Genomic DNA, 21,269 nt, shown 5'->3' on the forward strand with positions numbered 1-21,269 from the left:
CAGAATTTAGGAATCTGTTTTTCTTTATCTCTCCCCACCCCACAAGCAATAAAGCTAAAGGCAGGAGTCTCTATCAGGAAAGGGCTGTCTCATTGTCTGTCCACAGCGCCCTCCTGTTTCACTCCCCTGTCGTGGTCATCAAATATTTATTCAGCCATTCAAGTGGGTAAATAGATCAAATGACAATGAAGAGGACTAGCAAAACCACACTATCCAGTGAAGATAAATCCCAGACTTTTTTCTAAAACTATCAACATACCCTGTCAGGGCCACGCTGAGTGAGACCAAAGAAGCAGGCCTCAGAGCCATCTCTGACAACAGATGGCTGGATGCTCCCAGGACATGATCCACAGGCTGTGCTTTTGCCATCCAGTTTCTGCCCAGGTTTTCTGTTGTAGACTCCACCCGCACGATTCCAGAGAAACTGAACCTTCATCTCTCTTTGATTGGGAATTATTGCCCAGTGAACTTTAGCCCCCTCCCATAGCTTCTAACAGTTCTCAGCTCCCTTTTCCAGAATTGTCCTGCACCACGTAGGAGACAGCCAGAAAAAAGTTTCTTACCCCACTACCCCACCACCACAGGCAGCCCAAAGCCAATGACTAGGTGGCACTAGGACACTAAACACATGCCCTTGGGCCTCCCTGGTGGTGCAAAGGTTAAAATGCAACCTATGAAGCAATCTGCAGCCACTGCAGCACGAATTCGATCCCCGGCTAGGGAGCTACCCACATGGCACAGCAGACCTCTCCTGATTTACCCTCTGCTCCCTTCAGCGGTGTACTTCGGTCACTCTGCCTGTTCTGTTCCCCACTCTGTCTCTGGTAAATCCTCTCACACACACCCCCCCCCACACACACACACCTCTGGCCTGTACCCCAGCTCTTGTATTTATAAATAAATCTTTTAGAAAAAAAAGACATGCCCTTGCCTCAAGACAGACCCAGCTTCTGGTGTACTCCATGCTCCAGAGCCCTCTGTGGGAGGGCGCCTCCAGCTGGTCTCCTAGTGAGCCCACATCTTGTTTCACTTTCCTGCTGCCTTATCTGCCCTCCTCACACCCCTTTTTCTGGGAGTGTAAAAAAAAAAACCTCTTTTACGAGAATCTCTGTCTCAGGTTCTGCTTCTCTGTAACCCAGTCTTCACCTCACCCATATCCCCTTCTCCTCCTGAAGAAGATCCAAACCCCAGGAACTATATTTGAGACCCTCCTTAAACTAGCCCTGCTCCTGAATTCTCTTTTTTGTTTGAACCAGTTTGAGTTTTGAGCTGCTTATACAAAGAGCACTAATATACTAGATGGATCATCAGGTCTACATTGTGGTTATTCTTCATTTCATAAATACGTACGGGCACCTACTGTGTACCTGCCACTTTGCTAGAATCTGCAGACACAATGGTAGAAAAGACACAGCCTCTGGGCCTCCCTGGTGGTACAGGGGTTAAAGTCTCTGTGCTCTCAAGCTATCACCAGCCACTGCAGCATAAGTTCGATCCCTGGCCAAGGAGCTACCCACATGGTGCAGCAGACCTCTCCTGTCTGCCTGCTGCTCCCCTCAGCAATGTGTTTCAGTAGATCTGCCTGTTCTGCTCCCTACTCTGTCTCTGGTGAATCCTCTCACCCCCTGCACCTCTGGCCTATATCCCAGTTCTTGTATGCATAAATAATTTTTTTAAAAAAAGAAAAGACACAGCCCCTGCCCTTGAGTAACTTTCAGTCTTCAAGGAGATAATGCAGAGTGGCAAATGGGAAAGGATGTGTGTGGAAACAAACAGAGAGGCAACTAGCTCTTTCTTACGGGCATATGGCAGGGGGCGAGGGTATTAGTAAGAAATTCTTGGAGACAATATGGGACACAAAACTTCAAGAAAAGCTCAGTCATGGAAGAGAAAAGCATTCTAGACAGAGGGCCCATATGACAATGAGCAAAAACAAAAGCAAAGGCACTAGCAGGAGTCCCGGGACATGGGTGTGAGTGGTTCACCCTGCTGGGTGTGTATTATGCCTCTGAGTTCAGGAGCAGCTAGAAGTCTGGGGGCAGTGGGTGGTCCACCTCTCTGACTGGGTCTCCAGCCAATGGGAATGGAGTCAGTAGCTACACACCCCATCCACTCTGTGGGTAGTTGTGTAGAGGACACTACACGGATCCTTAGGGGTCTCCAGAGACTGAGACCCTCTGCCCACCGTGGGAAGCAGCCAAGTCGCAAACCCTGTATTGACTTCTTTTTTCTCAAGCTGATTCTTCTGGTTTTCTTGCCCTGCATCACCCCATCCCCAGCCCTGCCAGCACATTCATCTCCCAAATAAGCCTCTTCCCCACAAATGCATGGCTCGGGGCCTATGCGCTGGAGAACCCAATGAAGGAGTCATATTGAGCCATTTCAACTTTATTCCAAGATCAGCATGGAGCCAATAAAGGACTTGAAGGAAGAGAGGGACATAATCATCACTGTACTTTAAAAGAGCCATCTAGGCTGCCCTGTGGAGCAGGAATCTGAGCGAGAAATGATGATGGCCTAGACTAATGGAAATAGAGATTCATGAGCAAACGGAAAGTAGAACTGACAAAATGAAATGATTGACTGGATTGGGAGGCTGAAGAAAAGCCCCCAAATTGGGCACTAAAAATGCTCAATAGGTGACTAATCTCCATGATCTCCTTTATTCATTTATTCATTCTTTGTGATATATGCCAAGTTGTAACCAATATTCATTTAATTCTACAGTAGCAACAGCACTATAATAGGTGGCATAAAGTATCCATATTTACACACCCACACACACATTCACACACTCACACTGCTTCAGGTCCTTGATGTAAAAGAGTTTGGAATCTATTTGAGGAGAAAAGGTATCAGATATAGCAAATGAACAAGCTAATCAAAGAAATGTAACATTTAGACGGTAACATTACACGAATGACTACGTAAATTCTAAGGAAGCTCTTCAAAGCAAAAGAGCTTTAGTGTATAGATGAGCATGAATTCATAGTTTATATACTTATAACTTATTCTGTGTTAGGCAGAGCATTTTATGGGTTATATTATTTAATCCTTATAATAAATAGTCCTTTGTGATTGGTATTATTAATACCATTTTTTTTTTCATTTTTGAGGAAGAATTCCAAGAATGAGGAATAGTAAATATGTGTGTGAATGTGTGTACTCTGTGTATAAAGTGTGTGTTTGTGTGTGTGTGTGTGCCTGCAAAGGAGTCTAGTCTAGGGGAAATGGAGGAGTTTACAGGCAGTTGAACAATATATTTCATCAAGCTTGACTAGACTTAGAATAAGACAATGTGACAGTCAATTTTCTATGTCAACAGAAAGCTGGATCCAGAAAGCTGGCTATGTCTGTGAGGGTGTTTCTGAAAAATATTCTTACTCAGCAGGTCCTGAGTAAAGAAGGCCCTCCCCCACCTATGTGGGGGGGATCACCAAACCCACTGCGGGCCAGACAGAAAGAAGGACTCTCCCTTCCTGAGAGGGAAAACCCACCCTCTTCTGCCTTTGGACATTGGAGCTCCAGTTGCTTAGACCTTCAGCCTCAGATTGAATTATACCATTGTGTTTCCTGGATCTCCAGTTTCCCCACAGCACACTGTGTGATGTGTTGGGCTCTCACAAAGTACAGAAAGAGGGGATGGGGAGGCCTCCCTGGTGGCGCAGCGGTTGAGCGCTGGGTTGCGAAGCTGCCTGCAGCCTCTGCAGCGCCAGTTCGATCCCCGGCTGCTCCCCGGCCACCGGAGGAGGGTCCCACATGGCGCGCAGACCTCTCCTGCTGCCCGCTGCTCCCCTCCGCAGTGTACTTCGGTCCTTCTGCCTGCTCTGCTCCCCGCTCTGGCTCTGGTGAATTCTCCCATCCTCCCGTGCTTCTGACTGTACCCAGTGCTTGTATAAATAAATAAATAAATCTTAAAAAAAAAAAAGAGGGGATGGGAAAGATCCTAAGATCCTATACTTCTAAAACACAAATAGCAATGTAAGTTAACATTATTGTAGTAAATATAAATGACAACCAAACAAAATGAAATAAAAATCCAAGTGAGCCAATTCCTATAATAAATTATCTGTCTGTCTATCTAGGCTATTGGTTCTGTTTCTGTGGAGAACTCTAACTAATGCAAATAAAATACAAAATAAAAACGATATTACATATTTATTGGGAAGTGGGATTGTTAAATCCAGCCATAAAAGATGATTCCAGGAGCTCTGTGCCAAGTACAGTGGACTAGTAAAAAATTAACACAGGTAGTCAGGCAGCCCTGCACTGCCTGAAGCCTAGAAAAATATCAAATAACCATGTTGGTGCAGGTGTAAAAGACAAAAGAAAGACATGATTAGGTTTAGATCAAGAGTTTTGAAAAGGGGGCCTCCCTGGTGGTGCAAGGGGTTAAGCACAGCACTGTGAAGCTATCTGCAGCCTCTGCAGCATGAGTTTGATGGCCCGCCAGGGAGGTGACCCACATGGCACAACAAACCTCTCCTGTCTTGCCCGCTGCTCCCCTCAGCAGTGTATTTCAGTAGATCTGTCTGTCTTGTTCCCTATTCTGTCTCTGGTGAATCCTCTCACCCCCACCCCATACCTCTGGCCTGTACCCCCGTTCTTGTATGCATAAATAAATCTTTTTTTTAAAAAAAGGTCTATTTATTTAGGCATGCAAGAGCTGGGGTACAGGCCAGAGATGCGGGAGGTGAGAGGATCCACCAGAGACAGAGCAGGGAACAAAACAGGCAGATTGAGTGAAATACACTGCTGAGGGGAGCAGTGGGCGAGACAGGAGAGGTCTGCTCCTCCATGTGGGCTTCTCCCAGGCTGGCCAGCCATCGAACTCGCACTGCAGAGGCTGCGGATTGCTTCATAGTGTGGTGCTTAATCCCTTGCGCCACCAGGGAGGCCCTGCATAAATAAATCTTTTTTAAAAAGAAAAACACCAAATCTGGAATCAGAAGATTCAATTTCCAAATTCTGGCTTCTATACTTGCCACTTTTATGCTTTGCACAAGTCAATTATTACCTCTAAACTTCAGTTTCCTCCTTTGTGAAAGGAGAGTAAGAACACCTGCTCTCTGCTTCAAAAGACTGTTAAATCCCATGTGCTAGTCGGGCTGACCCCATCAAGAACAAGGAGAATTTATAGGGAAGTGTTCCTTCCCCGGGGGAGGTGCTGTTACGTTTTCCCCCCTAACAGTGCGAGTGGGGGCCTCTGTCAATTGTTCTCAAAAATCTCCCTCCCTCCCCTCTCCCTACTCTCTCTCTCACAATCTCTCTCTCCACCCCCACCCCCCAATCCTCTGAATACATCCAATAATGCTCTCTTTTCTAACTGGATTCATAGCAGAAATACCCTCTAAAGAAGGACAAAAACATTCCTCTCTTCCATCTTTTTCCCCAATAAACTGAGTTAATAAAAACGCGTCAATATAAGTACCTTTCAAGGCTTATCCATTAGGATTCATTTGTTCCCAACAACAAATTAACAAAATGATGAACAACAGGGATTACTCCACTCTTCTCACTTCCTTATACCAAATAAGCATATCAACAGCAAGTTACCAGGGGCTCTATGAAATTGCACTGGTTACATTTTTACTTAACTCTTATATTTACCTCTTTCTTTATTTTGTGAAACATAAATAGAAAGGAAGGGAGTGTGCCTTGTCTCTTCTTCTTCTAAGTTACCCCAACCAGATTAAACTCTCCAAGGAAACAAACTCTACCTTCCTCACTCTTACGCCTTCGAAGTCTCCTGGCACAATTCTCTACTCGGAAAAGGAACCCAACTAGTACATATCTGTAGAACAAGTGACAAAAAATTGTCACTTTGTAACAGGGTGGTCCCCAGGATAGGGGGAGGTGCGGGGTTTCGGCTGCCCCTCTCCCTGTCCTATAACAACTTCACCAATCTAAAAGTAAATACTCAAAACCAAAGAAATGACATGGACTCCTTTCCTTCCATTCTGGCAAAACTCCACAAGATCTTATAAATCTGTACATTGAATTCTCACGTTATAAATCTCACGGCACTCAAGCTCATTGTGAAATACAGGAGAAGGTCTATAATGCATCTTTCTACATCTTCATTTTAGCAAACAAATTCAGGAGTGAACAGAGTTTAAAAAAACAAACTCTCCCCTTCTTAGCAGTAAGTTTGACGAGAGTCATGCCCAAGTGCAGCTGGTAAGCCTCCAAGCTTTGAGCTGCAGAATAAGATGCAGTCCTCCTGATGCAGCTGTAGCTGGGGAGGAAGCTGTCCCGAGCTCAGAGGTAGACAGTGCATAGGAAAACATGCATAGTCTGGCTTCATGTCTTTGCAGAGCTAATGAGTGTTGTGACCCTAGTGAACTATGAGTGCTGTGACCATAGTGAAACACTGGGCCTACAGAAGCCCATTACCTTTACTTCAAAAAATGCAGATTGTATAGATGGAGCAATGAAGGAATAGCTTGAAGGGATAATGGTAAGTGAAATAAGTCTGAGGAGAAAGATAAATATTGGATGGTGTGTCACTAATACGTGGAATATAAAATAACTAAATTAATAGTCAGATAAAGACAGTGGAAAACCTAATCATAGCTGACTACAGAACTGAAGAGGGGTGGTGGAGACAACAAAGGGGAAGGAAACACAATGGTCAAAGGTGGTGGAATATGGGTGAGTGGATGGGAGGTGCTCTATGGTGGTAATACCTCATGGGGGGGCACCCCAATATTACCTCTGTTAAAAATAAATATATTTTTAATGCAAATTGTCTTGACGCAAGAGCAGTGAGGGCCTTGGAGGCTAAGGAAGAGCTTTTCTCCTTGCCTAAGTCCTTTGCCTTCCTAAATTGAATAAGATAGTTACCCCCTAAGCTTCTACTCTGCTCCCCTCTTATGACCTAGAATAATGCAGTTGGTGGGGGAGGTCTCATCCAGTTGTAGGTTTATCAGTGAACATGTCCCATATGTCTGAGAATCTCTGAGTAAGGATGAGGTAAACCTCTCCTTGTCTATCAGGTGAAGTCTCCCCCTCTTCTTTTCTTGACACCTCAGTTTCTTAAGGGACTGATCCAACATTATTTAGGATTTACAGCCATGTAAATTCTCCATGTGTATGTGATTAAATTTTCACGTATCTCCTACTAATCTATATGATGGAATTTGTTCATCCAACCAATCTCAGAAGAACCTGGATGGGGTGGGGGGGGGGGGGTTTGCCTGCTTCACTCCAACAAGGCCTCAGATGCTACAACACACTCTCCATTGTACAGCAGCCCCCACTACAGAGAATTAACCAGTCCCTATTATCAACAAGTCTGGAGACTGACTTAGAAGGGACTCCAGAGGGCGCCTGTGACCACAGAAACCCTGTCAGAGCAGACCCGACTGTGTGAAGAAAATGCACTTTTCTTCCTTTCATGGCAGAGATGTTCATGTAACAGTCCAGTCCAGGTGAACTGTCATCTGTCAGAAATTTCTAAAAATGGTGCTCTTTTCCCTTTTAAAAGTCATAACATAGTCCAAACATAACCTCACAAATATCATTTTTATGCAGATCAGGACCTTAGGTGTTTCACACCTTATTAAGAATTAGTTGACAACTACCTGGGAACAAGATAGGATGCCAGCCACATAAAAGGAGTCTTTAACTGCAGAGGTGAGAAATACCAGCAGACACATATTTACAGCCTTCCCTTGGCAGTGTTGAACTCTATCCCTGTACTGTGTTCCCAGCAAGCTGCTACAGCTTAAAAATGCTGCTCCAACCATATTATGTTCCAAGAAAGGGCAAATCACAAAGGACCTCCCACCCCCTTAATAAGCAAGTCTACCTTTCTTCCGGATTTACTGTTTATATGCTTCTGTCCAACTCCAGGATTTTCCCCTCTACTTTGATAAAACCTCATTAATGAACATTTCCTTAACATGATAGCACCATCTCCCTGATGGTGCAGGGCAACAAATCTGCCACCCCAAAATATATCTCTTTAGCATAAAGATTATTTTGACCTAAATGTTTATTTCCAAGAAATGGCAGACACAGGAGATGTTCTTAAATTTGAGTAGAGGCTACCTTTTTAGAAGAATCATTCACAAGGATGTGTGAAGATCTCCATTTGTAAGGTCTCTGCCCTCCGGTGTACCTGGATGAGAGAGATGACCAAATCTCTTTACCTCTTATGAAAGGAGAAGGCAGCAACTTAAATCTGCATAACAATCCCACTCTCTTTTACTATTCCTTTAGCTCTTTCCTGGTAACTACTACCATTTTTTTTTTAATAAGTCACAGGATGAAAAATAATTCTGCAAAAAATTAGCAGGCAAACCCAGAAATAAAATGGGATGCCTTGCTTTGTGACTCCCCTGAGCCCTTAGGAATTCAAAACCAAACCCAAAAGAAGACATGCAAGGGGGGAAAAAAAGCTTTACAAGAGGAATGAGAAGAGGGAAAACACATCACAGACTGAGAGACTGCGAAAGAGACGGAGAGACAGACAGAGACACAGAGAGAGATTAATTGGCAACATGTCCTACCAGCAACACCATGGTACCTGAAATCAGCATCTGAGCCAAAGTCCAGAAGGCAAGAGAGAGAGAGTGAAAGAGAGTAAGGCCACAGTTTTCAGTTTTTCAAAGGTCAGAAGTGCCTCTCCGGCCTTCTCTGGTTTGTGACTCCTGTGCCCCCTTCAGAAAGTCAGGTTCATGGCATCTGGGGCGTATATATGGCGCAGAGATAAGAGCTGATACAAATACTTGCTTAGTTTGAGGGGGCAGAGTCTCTGGATGAGATCTGAAATGGGTTTTGACAACTTTTGCTTAACAAAAGGGGCAGGAATTCACAAATGATGATAATGAGATTTGGCCAATTTTGTTTAACAAAACACCTGACCCCACAGTTCCTGTTAGTTAGATAAGAGAGAAGTTTTACAACTAGCGGCACCTAGTGTGAGATAAACCAATAGGGTTGAGTCTGGTTTTGAGATGTGCACAGCTTTCAGAAGTACTGGATGGGGGAAGTAAGGGCTGCGTCAGAGGTGGTAAATGATGAAGTTTTGTAGAATTGTGGGGTCCTTGGGTTCACTCTGGGAAAGGTATCACCAGAGCTCCCGTTTCAGCGGCACGCAGCGATTTTCCCAGGCAGGTTTCTCCATGAGACAGAGACGTGAGTCATATTTAAAGAGAAGGTTTATTAGGGAAAGGGACAGGTTTTGCTAAGAGAGGCCTGCATGGTTGCAGGCGGGCAGCCTTGAGCAGAGCGGCCTCCGCTGAGGGAGATCAGTGAAGAGAAGCCCCAGCATAGCACAGGTCACGGGCAGGCAGGAGGCTGCTGCCCTGCAGAGGGAGAGAGTTGGTGAGAAGAAGCACCTGCATAGTCACAAGTGGGCAGTGGGAGTGCTGCCCCGAGCCTGTATGGAGACTGCATTGATATAGTCCTCTTCTCTTTGGGAGGGGTCACTCCTCCATGCAGTGGCCTGCTTCTTGCTGATGTTTGGTAACAGGCAAAACTAGAAAGGGACCAGAGATTCCAGGGTGGGCCCAATCTCCATATCTTTACCCTCAGGCCTGTGCCCCACTCCCTATAGCAGTCAGATCCTGCTTGGGTCTCATGCCTTGTGATAAGGCGCTGGTGCTTAAGGGTCACGACCTCTACAGTTGGGTTAATGATCTTGTGTTATTCCCCTTGACCCCCATCTCCTTGTGTGAGTCAGGTTTTAGTCTTGTTGTAGAGCAACCCTGATACAAAACAGGGTGCCTGACTGTGGGTCCTCACCCACGCGCTTGAAAGGACTTATCAATGCTCTACTGCAGGCACACGCGAAAGGTTAATAAAAGGTTTATTTACAAGGGAAGGGGAAATGAGGAAATGTACAGCTCAGAGAGAAAAGTGGGAGACAAAGTTTTAAATGCGTCCTACCCGATCCGCAGATCAGGAATCCCAAAATGGCGCTCTGAGAACTGGCTGCGAGCCAGGAGCTGTGAAGCCAGGAGGCGAGTGACAGCCAGCCCCCCAAGACCCACGTGTTTGGTTTTTATATCCAACCTGGCTGCCCAACTCCACCCTCAGGTCCCAGCCACCCTCCCCTGGTCGTGATGGGATTTGTCTTTCCCAATGTCTTGATGGCTTTAGTCTGGAGTGGGGGTGGGGTCCACAAAGCCTGTATGGGATTAGTTCAAGACATCATTTCCCCCTAACTTTGTGAGGCCTTCTTTCCAGTTTTTCTGTTCTTGTTCTCCATCACTAAATTCCTGTTCTACCTCAATGTTTCTTTGGCTTGTGGATTATTTTGATCTAAGGTCAATGAAGTCCTGCAGATTCAGGAGAAATGTTTATCTCCCTTAACTATCTAGAAGAATGAATATTGGGGGTATAATCCAGAATTAGGACTTTATTTATTTATTTATTTATTTTTGCCAGAAATAGGCTTTCTATCTATGGCAGGGCAAAATCTGCATGGCTGGGCAAAACTTCTAATTACAGGGCATCTGATCTTCTTCATATGAATCATCCTCTCTATCATGTGAGTCTTCCTCCTCTTTCTCCTTGAAGCCCAGGGCTCTACCCCATTCCTTAACTTAAGATACATATCCTCATATAGCCCCATTTACTTTATTTTTTTTAAGCTTTTTAGGTTTTTTTTTTTTTTTTTAAGATTTATTTATTTATGCATAGAAGAACTGGGGTGTAGGCCAGAGGTGTGGGGAGTGAAGGATTCAGCAGAGACAGAATGGGGAACAGAACAGGCAGACTGCCTGAAGTACACAGCTGAGGGGAGCAGCAGGCAAGACAGGAGAGGTCTGCTGTGCCAGGTGGGTTGGTCCCTGGCCTGCAGTGCTGCAGTGGCTGGTAAGAGCTTCACAGAGCTGTCTTTAACTCCTGCACTACCAAGGAGGCCCAGACCCATTACTTTAGATCTACAGTGATGAATTTTCCATATATACATAATAATTTTTTTTTCTTTTCTCCTACTAATCTCTCTGATGTTAATTTGATGCTCAACCAGCCCACTACCACCCCCACCCACCAAAAAAAATCAGAGGTGTAGAAGGAAATTTCCTCTATTCCTCTCCACCCCTACAGTTATATACACTAGAAGGATCTTATTTGGATCAGTGAATATTAGCTTCCTACCTGTTCTTGACAAAATCTCCTTTTGGATCTTTATTCTGTTGCTCTAGGTCCATTTTATGTTGAGAAGAAAATGTGCCAGGGTAAGTGCCAGAACTCAAGTAGTGGAGGACTCAAAAAATTAGAACATATATTTGTCCAAAACTCCATTTAGCAACTCTGCTTGTCACACTAAGGGAACACAAGGTCCAAGATAGCTTATTCATTGTAAGACTGTGCTTCTTCTTTATCACCTCACTTTCAAAAGCTTGGATTTTGATGGGGCAATTTTCAGCATTTAAACATTTGATTGCTGTTAATATCCAAAATAATGGTACAGCTATGTTTAGGTTTAATTTAATGGGTATTTAACACAACTTCAAGTATGGATTTCTTCAAGTGCACTTGATATTTCATAGGAACTGACCTGTAAGGACATCAGTCCCTGCTGGAGTCATCTCTACTAATGCAAGTGACCACATGTACTCATCTCTCCCTTACAGCTCCCCTGTAACATCAAGTATGATGACCAATGTGGGGGTCAATCGCCCCCAAAAGGTCAGATAGACTTTTCTCAGTAGGCCCAGAGTAGGCCTTTAGTCACTTTCATATGAGAATTAGAGGCAAATCAAGGATCTGTGAGCCTCAGGAGTTATTGCAATTACTTAAAGAATGCAGATTGTTTGGGGTGAGAGCAGTGAGGGCCTGAAGGCTAGGAGTTTATGTTCTTACCCTCCTCCACTCACACCTCCCTCATCAAAGTGTGTGTGTGTGTGTGTGTACATATATACATATATGAATCCGAGGGCAAATTAGGGAGAATTAGGCAGCCTCAAGGACAGTGCAGGTGGGGATCTCGGGAGAATTAAGGGAGGCTTCAGAGATAAGGGCAGCAAGAGGAATGTTAACGCTGGCCTTGGTTTCCTTCAGGGGATAAAGGATGGTGGAGTTTGGGAAATGGAGAGTGGTTTAAATAGGGTAGCAGATTCATTTATGCAAGGAGGACATGAGAAGGGGTCAGCACTGAGACCGGTGGGCGCCAGCCTGTTTTTTCTTCAATAGCTGATGTTTGACTTTCTCTTCCCTAAAACACAGGGGTGCTCATCTGGGAGACTGGGCCATAAAGATAAAGCTATCAAACAAGGGGAAAGATGCAACAAATGGAGAAAGACAAACCTGTTAGATAAGGAATGTAAAGATCCCCCCTCAGTAGCAGATTAAGTGAGACAACCAAGAACTAACCAATCACAGAGAGACTGGTGGAGCTTTAGAATAATGAGGGAAAGAAGGTATATATTCCCTGAGACACGACTCCACTTTGGCTTCCTTGCCCTTCACTGGCCTGGTTTCCTGGCCTGGGAGTCCCACTTTATTTCTGTTCCTTTTCTCCTCAATAAACTTTTTCTTTCTCCAAACAAACCTGCCTCTTCTCGCTTGCTTGCCTGAGAGTCTGCGAAGTTCCTGCTGTGTCTTCGTGAGACACCAACCCATGGGGGTCTAGTGGCTGGGACTCAGCGCTGCCCCTGCAGCCTGGGATCTGTTCCTGGCTGGGAGACTAGGCCTGACAATTCTGATATCATATACATACATATACACACATATATACATATATATGTATGTTTCTGATCTTTTCCTAATCAAGGAAATAATAACTTCATTACCTTTTATGGAATGTAGTTGGGGTCTCATCCAGTTCTAGGTTTATCAATAATCAGTAAGAATCTCATATTTAGGGCCTCCCAGGTGGCGCAAGGGGTTAAGACACAACCTATGAAGCTCGCTGCAGCCACTGAAGCACAAGTCCGATCCCTGGCCAGGGAGCTACCCACATGGCACAGAAGACCTCTCCTTACTTGCCCGCTGCGCCCCTCAGCAGTGCATTTCAGTAGATGCACCTGTTCTGGTCCCCTCTCTGTCTCTGGTGAGTCATCTCACTTCCCCCCACCTCTGGCCTACACCCTAGTTCTTGCATGCATAAATAAATAAATCTTAAAAAAAAAAAAAAGAACCCCATATGTGTACTCTTACAGTAAGACTGAAGTCAGCCAGTTCTTGCCTGTCACATGAATTTCCCCTTCTGTCCTCCATGCTCCAGGTCTTAAAATGCAGGATAACTATTCCTGGTCTGTTCTATTACTCTTTAGAATTTACAACCACATGAATTCTCCAAACACATGTTATTAAGTTCATTGTGTTTCTTTTGCTAACTTGTCTGATGTTGTCTTCATTGCTTGTCCAGTCTTAAAAACCAGAGGGGTATGGGATGATTTATTTTGCACCCCAATGCCAACAATTGCTAAAACTAGTTTGACAGATATTTTCTCCCTGAAATCTTGCTTTCGTAAAGTTTCAGTTATAGTAAGAAGCTAAATTTGATTATTTTAAATCCCTCTGGCTTTCAAAAGAACTTTCTTAGCTTCATTTCCTCATTGAAATTGAATGACAAAATATTTGCTGCAGTAGGGCCAGCAAGCTTCGCCTGGTTTCCACCAGGGGGTGCCGTTCTGCAAGCAGTGACATCTGCAGGGGAGGCACTGCCTTCCACTAAATTGCTGGTGGATACAGCAAATAAATAAATAGCCCTTTAAAATAGGTTTCCCAAAACTCTAAAATACCTACTAAGTGAAATAAGACGGACACAGAGGCCACTCACCGTAAGAGTTCATGTTTATGAACGAATCATAGAGACAGAAAGCAATCCTGTGCACAGGAACTGGAGAAGGAAGGGGTGTGAGGGAGTGTTTAAAAGGTTCAGGGTTTTTCTTTTGAGGTGATGATAAAGTTATAGATCTAGAAAGTGGTGATGGTTGCACAACACTATGACTTTATTTAATGCCACCGAATCATACACTTTAAAATTTAGGTGGTAAATTTTGTCTCGTGTACATTTTATTTTATTTATTTTTTTTTAAAGATCCATTTATTTATGCATACAAGCCAGAGGTGCAGGGGGTGAGAGGATCCACCCCCTGTGGGGAACACAACAGGCAGACCCACTGAAGTGCACTGCTGAGGGGAGCAGCGGGCAAGTCAGGAGAGGTCTGCTGCGCCACATGGGTAGCTCCCTGGCCTGCCGGGGATCAAACTTGGGCTGCAGAGGCTGTGGGCAGCCTCATAATTTGTGTCTTAACCCCGTGTGCCAGCAGGGAGGCCCATGTGTACATTTTATTACCAAATCACACACACAAAAAGTTGTTTTGGGTATTCCTTGCTCTCTGACACTTACACCTGTCCAGTGTCATAGAAATGTTTTATTTAGAGATCATAAATGGATACTGCCAAAAAGGACATCAGGTTTGTGGTTTATGAATCTTGCTTCCATTCTGAAGGAAGCTCCTTCTGAAGGAAGTTTCACTTTCTGGCACCTCAGATCCCTACCTCATCCTCTGGGCCCCCCTTGTACCCCTGCCAGAGGTGCAGGGGGTGAGAGGATTCACCAGAGACAGAGTGGAGAACAGAACAGGCAGATCTACTGAAATACACTGCTGAGGGGAGCAGTGGTTAAGTCAGGAGAGGTCTGTTGCACCATGTGGGATGCTCCCTGGCAGGGGATCGAACTCATGCAGCAGTGGCTGCGGACAGCTTCATAGGTTGCATCTCAACCCCTTGTGCCACCAGGGAGGCCCTCAATATGGGATTCTTACTGATTATTGATAAACCTAGAACTGGATGAGACCCCAACTACACTGAGACTTTAACACCTGAGCTACCAGGAAGGCCCAGAACACAGGTTTTGACAATAAATGGATCTGATTTTGAATACTCTGTTCTCCAGTTGTTAGTTGTAGTTTGGATGAATTCTTCACCCTTCATTCAGCATTCTTCTCTGTACAGTGGGTAAAATAAACTTGCTTCTCATGAGGTCTCAATGTAATTGAATCTATGTACTGACCCATCACCCATGCTCAAAGATTTGCTTCAGCATTTCTAAATGGAGAAATCTGAGTGCAAGGGAGAGAGGAAAAGAGGGATCCCCTGCAAGCCCACCTTAAAAAGTCTGAGATCTGGGGCATTCCTGGTGGCGCAAGGGGTTAAGATGCAGCCTATGAAGCTGTCTGTAGCCTCTGCAGCATGAGTTCGATCCCCCCAGCCAGCCAGGGAGCAACCCACATGGCGCAACAGACCTCTCCTATCTCGCCTGCTGCTCCCCTCAGCAGTGTATTTCAGTCAGTCTGCCTGTTCTGTTCTCCACTCTGTCTCTGGTGAATCCTCTCACCCCCCACACCTCTGGCCTGTGCCCCAGCTCTTGTATGCATAAATAAAAATGAATCATTAAAATAAATTATATAAAAAAAAGTTTGAGATCTATTCAAGAGCCCCTCGACTGAAGGAGGTGCTTCTAGGCAGAACTGACATTCCCTCTCTACTTTCTTGGTGCCTTGAGGGCAGTTCCAGCAGTGAATTTTTTTTAAGATTTATTTATTTATGCATACAAGAACTGGGGTACAGACCAGAGGTGCAGGGGTTTCTGTTCCCCACGCTGTCTCTGGTGAATCCTAGCGGTGAATTTACGTGGTTCTTAGGGCTACTGACAGACCCACTTGGTGGGTCGGGGCATTATCTTCCTCTTTATCTGTTATTCCACTGGTGAACGGGCATGGGAAATATGAAATGAGAGATAAAAGGAGGAGTAAGAAGTGATAATCCTATGTATTATGTCCAAAAGAAAAAACTTGAAAAGAAAATTGAAAAAAAAATTGAAAGTAAAGGAGACATAGAGAAATATCTTTGCTCTTGCATCTCAAGATGCTCGCCTATCAGCGACGGGATCTAGTGTGCAGCTGTGCCAGCCGAGGCTAATGTGAGCAATTTCCTTAGGATTAGTTCTGGTTGCACATATGACAAACCCAATGTGTGGTGCCTTAGTCAAACAGAGGTTTCAGGGCCTCCTTGGTGGTGCAGGTGGTTGAGCACCACACTGTGAAGTCCGCAGCCTCTGTAGTGCTGGTCCAAACCCGGCCAGCTGGTGAGGGTCCCACATGGCGTGCAGACCTCTCCTGTCGCACCCGCCGCTCCCCTCAGCAGTGTATTTTGTCAGTCTGCCTGTTCTGTTCCCCACTCTCTCTCTGATGAATCCTCCCACCCTCCTGCACATCTGGCCAGTACCCCGGTTCTTGTATAAATAAATCTTTAAAAAAAAAAATCGAGGTTTCATTTTTTTCTCACCAGTCAAGAAAGAAACAAACTGGATAGGCCTGGTGTCCAGGCTCTGCTAGAGTGAACTTTCTACTCAGCCACTCTTGACATCTTCCTTTTGTCCTGCATTCTGTCCCTTGTGCCACGTTTCCGGCCTCATATCTGTAATCAACGCAAAACAAGAATGAGAGCAGCTCCACCAATGTCTTTTCACCAAGAGGGCAAAGATGTTTACAGGAGCCCTAAAGCACTTCTCTCAAGGGTCTGCTTCAGCCTCTATGACACAATTCTTTTCACATTCTCACTCATGGTGCTTCATTTACAAACCCCAGCAGCTCTCTCTTATTGAGCAACTACTATAAACCAAGTTCGCTGATAACTTTTCATCCATTATTTCCTATCTTTCTCTTCAATTCCTTCAACAATTATTTATTAAATGCCTGTTATGTAAAAGTAAGGAAATAATTGTCAGGGAACACAGTCACTCATGACCCAGATTTACTTTTCTGAACAGACTTTAATTCCCAGAAATAAGTTATGAATGAATTACAAGACCTTCCCCAAATTTTCCTATCCTGTGGGAAGGATGCCCCTCGCCTCTTGCCAAAAGTAAGGAACATTGGGGCCTCCAGGTGGTGCAGCAGTTGAGCGCTGAGTTGCGAAGCTGCCCGCAGCCTCTGCAGTGCCGGTTCGATCCCCAGCTGCTCCCCTTCTGCCTGCTCTGCTCCCCGCTCTGGCTCTGGTGAGTTCTCTCACCCTCCCGCACTTCTGACTGTACCCAGTGCTTGTGCAAATAAATAAACAAACAAACAAATAAATAAAAAATAAATAAATCTTAAAAAAAAAAAGTAAGGAACATTGTCTTGGGGAGGAAGAGCTGTTTTTCAGATTTTATTCAATCAAAGAAGGAATTTTCTGTTACACAATGCTGATCCAAAAGGTATCTAATTAGAATTGCTTCCTATCACATAATAATTTCATCTGCAGATAGCACTTTTTCTCTTTATTCTTGAGTCAGTTATTCTAAAAGTTGGGCTCATTGCATGTTTTACTTTTGCAAAGAAAGAGGAACAGAACTCTACTCAGAACTCCAACTTTGCATATGTGGTTTTTCTTTGATTTATGTATCAGGAAGTAAATGAAACAGTCAAAAACTCTGTGTCCTGGGCCTCCCTGGTGGCACAAAGGGATAAGCACCGCACTATGAAGCAATCCGCAGCCTCTGCAGCATGAGTTGATGCCCAGCCAGCCAGAGAGCATCCCACATGGCGAAGCAGACCTCTACTGTCTTGCCCGCTGCTCCCCTCAGCAGTGTATTTCCGTCAATCCGCCTGTTCTGTTCCCCACTTTCTCTGGTGAATGCTCTCACCTGCATCTCTGGCCTGTACCCCAGCTCTTGTATGCATAAATAAATAAATCCTTAAAAAAAAACCTCTGTATCCTGAGATGCCCCTATCCAGTTGAATATTCAAATTCTATTTTAATTTATGCATATTTTTCATATAGAAAATAGTCATTACTTTATATTCATCCCTCGTTTGTATCATTATTGTTGTTTATTAAAACATCCTAAGTAATCATGTTAGTTGACTGGATATTTCAATTCCCAGACATTTGTAAATGAATCATGACTTTTATCCACACATTAGTCATTGAGGCAAGTATCATTAACCTAATTTTACAAATGAAAAAACTGAGGCTCAGAGAAGCTTAGGAATGTTTCAGGATTAGACAACCAGAAATCAGGCTCGCTGAGATTTGTACACAGTTTTCAAATCCATATCCAGGGCTCTTTCTCTCTTTTCTCTCCAGTGATATAAAGTGGCAACTCCAAGGTGTTTCAATTTCAAAAGCCCTGTCACTTTGTGCCCATAAACACACTCATGCTTGACTCATAAGGTAATTCAGGTTTTTTTCAGTTGAGAAAAAGTGGCCACTATCTTGATTACATAACTGACAACGTTGACTATGAAGAGTCTTTGGGCACGTTCCCTAACAAGAAGGATGGGCGGCAGTGAGCGTTTCAGACATAAGCCCCCAACCTCAGATGCAGAAGGGTGGAGGGAGGCAGGTGTATTCCAGAGGTCTTCTGCTTGGCTGCCTGACCCGCTCTGTTTGTATTCCCCTGCAGTCTTCTAAAAACTCTACTTTGTGAACCTGATTCACACATCCAAAGGGGAAAAAATATCCTTTTGTCTCCTTACCATTTTTTCCTAGTGGCTTCATTTCAGCCCTATTTTCCGTAACAGGTTTTCTCATCGTAAGTACTAGAACAGAGGAAAAGTATTTTCCATCTATATCTATTATTGGCACAGATACTCCTAAAACTAAGGATGACTTGCCCTCAGATGTCTAGATTACACAAAATGTATCTAAATCCCCTTTTAGGGTTATTTCCAAAGCAGTGGTCCTGGGTTTGGCTCGTGGGCCCTCCCCTGCATGGCACCTCAGAACTCAGGGCTGTTGGTGGAACTGGCTTGTTTGTCTACAGGGTGAGTGAGGGCAGAGCCTGACCTGCATCGGCCAGAGCAAGAATGGTGGGAGGTGTAGCTCCATTCAGCATCAGACTAGAGCTGCATCTACGCCCTCTACACTGAGCATCTGATCTGTGGCTTCACAAGTCATTTATTGACCACCCTTACAGTTAGGAAAGACAATTGAATCAATTGATTCCAAACAGGGTAGACAAGAGAAAATCCTCAGAAATATATCAAGAGCTGCATTCAAGTCAGGCTACTTAGCTAGAGAAATGCTGGGGAAAAAAATAACAACAGATAGGTCACCCCCCAAGGTGCCATCATATCATTGTGTATGACAACTGCCTGTGTAAAGGTCTGGGAGAGTCTATGGAACCCCAAAATAGAGTTAGAATGCATGACGAGAAGGTGAAACTGGATCCATTGTCATAAACAGAAGGTCACACTCCTGTGGATGTAGGGAAACAGGGAAATTTATATGAAAAGCACTGGCCTCGGATGCAAGAAACCTAGTATGCAACTCCTCTATGCAGAGACCAAGGCAGATCCATGTAGGACTCTAGCAAAGAGAATCAGCACTGATAAAGGGTACAAGGACCCTGAGAGTCACTGGGAAGTTTCCCTGGAGCAACCAGCAGCAGGAAATGCCAATAGGATAGCAATCTTCTCTCAAGGTTCAAGGTTAGAGAGTCTAAGTCCTATCAAGAGTTGAAGGGATGTGTCAAACGGTATATACTGGGGAAATCAGAGGTCAATTGACAGCTATAATGCAACCAGGAGGAAAAGCAATGTTAAATTAAAGCACCAGTTGCATGACAAATCTTTCAACTTTCAGATCACCTGAAGCTCATTTATATTAATTATGCATACCTGAGGTGGTATCCTTTTTTTACCTAGTAATGGGTTTGCACTCAATGTGCAGAAGCAAATTATTTTAGCACCAGGTTTTGAGACAATAAACATTTTACTACAAGTCAACTGGCAAGAAGGCAAGAGGAAAACTCAAACCTGCCTCCCAGAGGTGGGACTTTGAGGAATATTTAAGGGATTGTGGAAAAAAGAAGCATAAAAAGCACAGAAAAATGCAAGTTGGTAGAGTCTGATTGGTTTCTTTCCATTGAATCACAGTGTAACTCAAATTTGGGTTCAGAACTAAGCACATCTTTCTTCTAAATATGGTTCATTTAAACATGAGCTAAGCATCCTAGCTTCCTTTTTGCCTATGACAATTTTCATTCTGAGCAATTGAGAGGTCACCTCAAGAACAACAAATGCTCTTTGAGGCTTGCACTCTAAAACACAACTTGTCAATTTAAAGGAAAATCTGTTTTATCCTCATTTAAGCTGGGTTTGGGTATTTTTCCCCATTGCTCCACTCTCTTTCCATAATTCATGGTCAAGTCCTGCTGGCTTTGCATGATAAGCAGAAACAAAACAAAACAGAAAAATGGTATGACCGCTATGGTTTCATCATTGCAATTCATTCTTTAAAATCCTAATCCAGAAAGGCCTCACCCACTTGTCACACTGTTCTCCTTCCAGTTTACCTGCAAAACCAGCTTGGCTATATAATTTTTTTAGCTTCAATGCAGCTTTTTAAAAAACATAATGTTTATTGAGGTAACATTGGTTTACAACACTGTATATTTTCAGGTGTATATGCTCACACCTCACAAGTGAGTGTATGTTACCACACCACACCCACCCAAGGACTGTGGGTCCCCTGTTCTCTTGTTCCCCACCCTTCTCTACCTCCCCTTCTGATAACCTCTGTTCTGCAGTCAGATTTCATGGGTCTGGCTTTTTTGTTTGTGCTTGTCATTTCATTTGCTTTGTTTATATAGTCCACATATGAGTGAAATCATTGGGTATTCGTCTTTTTCCTTCTGACTTATTTCACTTGGCATAATTTCTTCAAGTTTCATGCATGTTGTCACCAATGGCAAGATTTCATTGTGTATATAGACCACACCTTCTTAATCCACTCACCTGTCCTTTGGTATTTAAGTTGTCCTCATACCCTGGCTATTGTAAATAGTGCTGCAATAAACATAAGAGGGCATACATTCCTTTGAATTGATTTCTTTGTACTCTTTGGATAGATACTTCAAAAAGGAGGCCTCCCTGGTGGCACAAGGGGTTAAGTGTCATCACTATGAAGCAATCCGCAGCTACTGTAGCAGGAGTTTGAGTTTGATCCTGTGGCCAGGGAGATGGTGCAGCAAACCTCTCCTGTCTCAACTGCTGCTCCCCTCAGCATAAATAAGTATTTCAGGAGATCTGCCTTTTCTGTTCCCCACTCTGTCTCTGGTGAATCCTCTCACACACACCCCGCACCTCTGGCCTGCACCCCAGCTTTTGTATCCATAAATAAATAAATCTTTAAAAAAAAAAAAGATACTTTGAATTATAATTTAAGTCTATTTTTAATATTTCGAGAAACTTTCATACTGTTTTCCACAAGGGCTGGACTAATCTACATTTCCACCAACAGTATACAAAGGTTCCTTTTTTTCTCCACACCCTTGTCAACACTGTTTCTGGTCTTTTTGATATGAGACATTCTTA

The sequence above is a fragment of the Talpa europaea genome (genome assembly GCF_964194135.1).
Source record: "Talpa europaea genome assembly, chromosome: 3".
Lineage (NCBI taxonomy): Eukaryota > Metazoa > Chordata > Mammalia > Eulipotyphla > Talpidae > Talpa > Talpa europaea.